This window comes from Tursiops truncatus, chromosome 4, assembly GCF_011762595.2.
Source record: "Tursiops truncatus isolate mTurTru1 chromosome 4, mTurTru1.mat.Y, whole genome shotgun sequence".
Classification (NCBI taxonomy): domain Eukaryota; kingdom Metazoa; phylum Chordata; class Mammalia; order Artiodactyla; family Delphinidae; genus Tursiops; species Tursiops truncatus.
Genome location: NC_047037.1, coordinates 14,229,654 through 14,236,715, shown reverse-complemented (window position 1 = coordinate 14,236,715; position 7,062 = coordinate 14,229,654). Strand labels below are relative to the sequence as shown.

At 37.0% G+C, this 7,062-nt stretch overlaps 1 pseudogene; it reads right to left on the bottom strand.

The window, feature by feature from the left end:
- Window positions 1–4,080: 4,080 nt before the first annotated feature.
- On the bottom strand, window positions 4,081–6,749 carry LOC117312209 (SIN3-HDAC complex-associated factor pseudogene; annotated as a pseudogene).
- Window positions 6,750–7,062: the final 313 nt, after the last annotated feature.

The window sequence follows — 7,062 nt, the reverse complement described above, 5'->3', positions numbered from 1 at the left end:
TGCATGTGACTAAATCTACTGTTCAGAGTTCCACTGTTTGTTTACTGTACACAAGGATGGACAAAAAATTTATCACTGCCTCACTTCAGATGCATCTGTGGAATCATTTCCTAAGTATGGCTGACCCTTGAACAACATGGGTTTGAACTGTGTGGGTCTACTTATATGCGGATTTTTTTCAATAAATATATCGGAAAAAATTCTGGAGACTTGTGACAGTTTGAAAATACTCTCAGATAAACCGTGTCGCCTTGAAATGCTGAAAAAATTAAGAAAAAGATATGATATGAATGCATGAAATCTATGTAGATACTATTCTACCATTTATCACCATAAAATATACACAACTCTATTATAAAATGTTAAAATTTATCAGAACTTATGCACACAGACCGTAAATGTAAACAAACATAAAGATTCAGTACTAAATCGTAGCTGCATAAAAGTGTAGTACACACTGTCCTACTGTAATAATTCTGTAGCCACCTCCTGTTGCTATTGCAGAGAGCACAAGTGTTGCAAGTATTTGCTTAAAACACTTTGTGATGCTAATCGTCTCCACATGAGTTCACCTCTCCAGGAAATTTCATATTGCAGTGAACTCTCGAGGTTGTTGTGTATTTTTCATTGTGTTTAGTACGATACCATAACTTTAAATAACACCATGGTACCCATACGAAGTGCCTCTAGTGATGCTGGGAGTGCTCCCAAGAAGCAAAGTCATGACATGACAAGAAAAAAAGTTCAGTTGTTTAATAGGTACTGCAGATTGAGGTCTGAAATGGTGGTTGCCCACCATTCCAAGATAAACAAATCCAGCATAAGGACACGTTTAAAAAAAAAAAAAAGGAAATTCATGAAACTGTCACTGCAGCTAGGACAGCAGGCATGAAAACCTTGCACTTTTCATGAAATACCTTTTTACCTCTTATTGAAAATGCAGCTTTTATGTGGGTGCAGGATTGCTATAAGAAAGTCATACCTGTAGACTCTAATATAATTCAAGAGAAAGTGAAGTCATTATATGATAACTTAAAAGAAAAGGAAGGTGAAGGATCTAAACTGGAGAATTTAATGCAAGCAAAGGATGGTTTGATAATTTTAGAAAGTGGTTTGGCTTTAAAAATGTCAAGATAACAGAAGCAGCAGCTTCTGCTGACCAAGAGGCAGCAGACGAGTTCCCAGACACAATTAAGAAAACTATTGAGGAGAAAGGATACCTGCCTGAACAGGTTTTTAATGCAGACAAAAGTGTCTTATTCTGGGAAAAAAAAGTCACAAAATGCATTTATTATTAAGGAAGAGAAGCTAGCACCAGGATTTAAGGCAGGAAGGGGTAGGCTAACTCTACTGACCTATGCAAATGCAGTCGGGCTTATGATCAGGACTACCTTCATCTATAAAGCTGCAAACTCCTGAGCCTGGAAGGAAAAAGACAAATACCAGCTGCCAGTCTTTTGATTTTACAACAAGAAGGCCTGAACAACAAGATCCATTTTTCTGGATTTATTCTATCAATGCTTTGTCTCTGAAGTCAGGGAGTACCGTATCAGTAAGGGACTGTGTTTTAAAGTTCTTTCAATATTGAACAATGCCCCTGGCCACCCAGAACCCCATGAGTTCAAGACAAAAGGCATCAAAGTGGTCTACTTGTCCCCAAACACAACAGCTCTAAATTCAGCCTGTAGACCCGGGGGTCATAAGGACCTTTAAGGCCATTACACATGGTACACTATGGAAGGGATTGTCACTGCAATGGAAGAGAACCTCAACAGAGAGAACAACATAGAAGTCTGGAAAGATTACACCACTGAAGATGCCGCTGTTGTAATAGAAAAAGCCATGAAAGCCATTAAGCCTAAAACAATAAATTCCTGCTGGAGAAAGTTATGTCCCTATGTTGTGCATGACTTCACAGGATTTATGACAGAGCCAATCAAGGAAATCATGAAAAAGATTATGGATATGGTTAAAAAAAAAAAGATGAGGGTGAAAGGTTTCAAGATATGGCTCTTGGAGAAATTCAAGAGCTAATAGACACCACACCAGAGAAATGAACAGACGACCACTTGATGGAGATGAGTGCTTCTGAACCAGTGCCAGATGATAAGAAAGAAGATGTAGAAGAAGCAGTGCCAGAAAAAAAAATTGATGTTAGACAATCTGGCAGAAGGGTTTTGATTGTTCAAGACTCCTTTTGACTTCTTTTATGACAGGGACCCTTCTATGATATGGGCATTGAAACCAAAGGAAATGGTGGAAGAAGAACTGGTACCATATAGCAACATTTTTAGAGAAATGAAAAAGCAAAAATTCAGGTGGAAATTATGATGTATTTCCATAAAGTTACACTGAGTGTACCTGCCTCTTCTGCCTTCCCTTCCACTTCCTCTCCGTCTTCTGCTTCTGCTACCCTGGAGGCAGTAAGACCAACCCCTCCGCTTCCTCTTCTCCCTCAGTCTATTCAATGTGAAGGCAACAAGGATGAAGACCTTTATGATGATTCACTTCCCCTTAATGCACACTAAATAATCATCATGCTGTATAGTTCATAAGCTGATGTGTTGTGTTTGTGTGTGAGTGTGAAAATGTAATAACTACATGGCAAGAACTGTATGAGATGTTTATGTGTCATTATCATCATGCCTAAGTATTCATTGTGTAGAACACCGTGTGCAAGATTTGTATTGAGGTGGACAACCTATCCTTACATAGGCATACAGTGAGTGCTATTTAGTATACACTTAATAATGTGTAGGTTTCCTTACTGTTTTATAATTTGCTTTCAAAGAATTACATTACTGTACAGTATGTCCCTCTCTCTCATAATTGGAGAAACTACGTATTAGCCTATCATCAGTGGTAAGTGGTTTTTTTAAAAAAAGTAACAATCTTTCCAATATTGTGTTATGAATATGACTGTAATATTATACACCATAACATTTTTATAACAATTCATTCATTCGTGTGTAAGCTAGGCTACCATGAGGCAATTGTATCAGTTATACTAGGCTACCATAAAGCCATCATACTGCTGCTTCTTCATTATCAAGGCATGAATTGTTTTACCTGAAAATATGAATACCTTTATCACATCATCTTTTCATTTCTAATGTCTAGTGTTAGTAATACATCTAACATCTATAGTGCTTTGTATTCTATAAGACAATATTGATGTAGGTACTGACAGACAAGATGATATCTTGTAAACAGATGACAAATTTATGGTATCCATAATTACAGTACAGTGCTGTAAATGTATGTATTTTCTCTTCCTCATGCTTTTCTTAATAACATTTCTTTTCTCTAGCTTACTTTATTGTAAGAATACAGTATATAATATATATAACACACAAAATATGTGTTAATTGATGATTCATATTATCGGTAAGGCTTCCAGTCAACAGTAGGCTATTAGCAGTTAAGTTTTTCGGGAGTCAAAAGTCATGTGCAAATTTTCAACTGTGCTGGGGTTAGTGGACCTTACCCCTGCATTATTCAAGGGTCAACTGTATATTGTTCTTCATTTATTGTGGATTCCATATCTCTTAAGTGAGCTTGGTTGCCTAAAAATATTAAGAAGCCACATGATAATAATATAGTCAGCTGTATAAGACATCTCAAATTTGTGATTAATTCTCTGTAATGGAATTTATAAGCAATAAGGTAAATTTACAAAGAAACGGTAGAAGAATCTGAGAAGAGATGTTGAGAAAAGGAACGATATCATAGCTAAGAAGACTCACAAATCATGGAATTGTCCTGTCAATGCTTCAAATTCTAAAGGTAGATTCAACAACAACATCAATCATGTAATGATTATTTATTATCTGTCAGTCACTATTAACTGCCCTACTTACTTACTGTATTTAATTTTCACAGAGGCCCAGAAGTTAGTAGGTACTCTCCCATTGCAGGTAAGAATAAAGTCTCAGAGAGATTAATTACTATGTGCTGAATCACTTAACTAATTAGTAGTGGAACAGAAATTAAAAATCACATCTCTTTGAGTGGAAGGTTCATGGTCTTTCCATTAACACTAAACGACCTGGAAATTGCCTTAAGAGGGTAAAAATGTACTTATTTTTTTTTTCTAGTAAGACTAAATTTATTCAATACCCTAGTAAAAGTTTTGATTATAAGTATCCAACAGTATAAAAAGTACAAAACAGATTTGTAGATTTCTAATATATTAATACAAAGTGCATGACTACATACAGTACATCCTACAGGCAAAGAGAGGTGGAAGGGGAAAAAGAAGACTGTGGTTGAGGTCTAGTAATAAATAAATAAATACAGAAGTAGAGATGATCCATATTATAGTATATCCTACCACCAATACTGCAGCCAAAATGTACAAAAAAAAAAAAGAGAAAAAAAAAAAACATTTCAAAATAACTCAGGAGGAAGATGATAATGGCTGGGATTCTTGTAATACACCTCAAAGTCTGTGGGAGAGCTGACCCAACTCACTATGTAGTCTGTGCATATGGTGGCTTGTAGTTTTTTCCAAAGGAAGAAATATAAAATTTTAAGTTTAGATTAAGAACTATAAGGTACCCATAAAAATTGGCTCACTCCTTCTTGTTATTTATACTATCCAATCTTTAAAATCCAGCTTTAAAAATAAGCACTGAGTCATGTTATTACAAGGTAGGCAAATGATCCTCCCGCATTATGAACAGTCTGAACTGGTGATATAGTCTTCCTGAACTTTTAGAAAAGAGGCAATAGATAGTACTTTGGTTTGGGTTCAAGTAAAAGGCTTTTAATGAAGGTTTTACAATTGAAGAGCTCCACATTTAGGATGTATCATCTAACACCTCAATGTTCAGGAAGCCTGACTAAAAGAAACCAAACCAAAGCCAACCCACTCAGCATTAACACACACCTCTTTTCTTTTAGTAGAATTTTACTTTAATATAGAATGAAAAACAAAAAACAAAAACCCAAAACCCAAAACCCTAATAGGTTAAAACAAGTCAAACAACCATTCTACACAGATAAAACCTTCACAAAGGTCAACCGAAGTAATCCAGAGCTAAAACTGAATTGTGCAGATTTTCATTGAAGTCACCAGTCATGTAACATAAACAAATTATTTACACACTTGCAAGCCCTCTAAGAAATGTACCCCAAGAAGCATTAACCTTTGTTTTTCTCATGTGCCATCCTGAAGACTTGCACATTTTATTTTTCAGATAATTTAACATTTTAATAGAGTGCATTCTCTACCAAGGGGTAATGCTTTGGTACTATTCATATAGGATTGCCTATCCTAAAGATTTGACATTTCCCCAAGAGGAACTTTGATTCTGCTTTAGAAGTTTCATATAAATTAAAAACTTTATCAAACATCAATATGGAGGGAGGTGACACAGGATGCAACATATACAGTCAAGTTACCTCTGTATATTTAGAAATTACTCCAAGATATTCGCACTAGAGAGCTTAGTCCGTCCCGCTTAATATTCAGTAGTACAGGTTTGAATCATCAGAACCTTGGCAACACCTTAATATTTCAAAGTTATTAACAACTACCTCTAGGGGCAAGTCTGTGTTTACTGAGTTATGACAAATTTATTATAACGAAGGAAAACAAGTGTAGCCAGCCATCTTAAAAAATGCTCCAACCACTGCTTCTCAATATAGAAAGACTAAAACTACATACGTTTATCATACAACAAATCCCATCTCTGTCCCCTGAAATTCCCCTAATTTCATTCATTAGAAGGGGATTTTTTAAAAAAGCCTTAAAGAGCACTTTACAGCAGCATTCAGCTTTCCTATGAAATACTCAGCATCTTAAATATTATGTACACTTCTTTTTTTCCTTTTAGTAAGCTAGATACTGGCTTCAGACTTTGTGTAACTGGAGGGAAAACAACCCACTCAACACTATTCTAGAAATCATCTTTTGGCAGAATGACAGGTATCCAAGTTAAAAATAGGAGGGTCATTTTGTTGGTGTTTTCCAAAATTTAACTCATTTTTTGTTCCCCTTCTACATCAGCCTCAGTCACCACTCCTGAGTGGAGATGGGCAGAGGCTCTGGCCCCTGAGCCTCCGGCTTCTCAGCAGCTGCTTTCTTATTGCTGCAGCAAGGCTTGAATAGATGTGTGTCGATGAGGACTTCCCCAAAACGTCCTTTATAGATAATGCCACAGCATATTTTCTGTCTTTTCCAGTAAGTGAGATCTAACAAGGAAAACACTGGCGTTCTGTTAGAGCCAGAAGCCATCTCTGTATCTGAGCCATCATCTGACTGGTTACTATAACAGGGAGATTGAGCTGGAGAAGCACTTGAGGTGGTACTGTGAGCATCAGAATGGTGACGTTTAAATTCCTTCTGCAGTTTACTGATCTGGTTGCTTTTTATCCTGTTTCCAGATAGAGTTTTCACTTTCTTTGGTTTCAGGGTAGTCTTTAGACTGGGTCCTGCCCTTGCATCTACCACATGATTCCAGGTTTTTTTTTTGATCCTGCTGGCAATTTCTTCCATCTTTTCACAAGCAGGACACAGGCATTACAGATGTCTCCTGAACGAGTCTCATGTAACCCAAAACAGCTCTGGAAGTCCTTTTCATAGCGTTTACTGTCAGTGAATCGAGAACTGGAGGATTTAGCTCTGCAAATAGAGCAGCCCTCTGTACTTCGGTACATCTTTGGCTTGTGAAAACCAAACATATTTTCTTCTGGGCAACAGTCTGCCAAAAGCAGACGTTCCACGCGCAATACCGTTCCCGAGGTGCGGAGTGCACGCCAAGCCAAGCCCACCTCCCAACCGCTCCCTCCTCCTCGACTGCCTTCAAAATGTACTTATTTTTAATTAACTAACCCCATCTCCTTTTCCTTTTTACTTTATGGTGCATTAAAATAAAATCTAGACTCACAGACTTAGAGAATGAACTTATGGTTACCGGGGAAGAAGGGTGGGAGGGGGAGGGATAGTTAGGGAGTTTGGGATCGACATCTACACACTGCTATATTTAAAATGGATAACCAAAAAGGACCTACGGTATAGCACAGGGAACTCTGCTCAATATTATGTAACAACCTAAA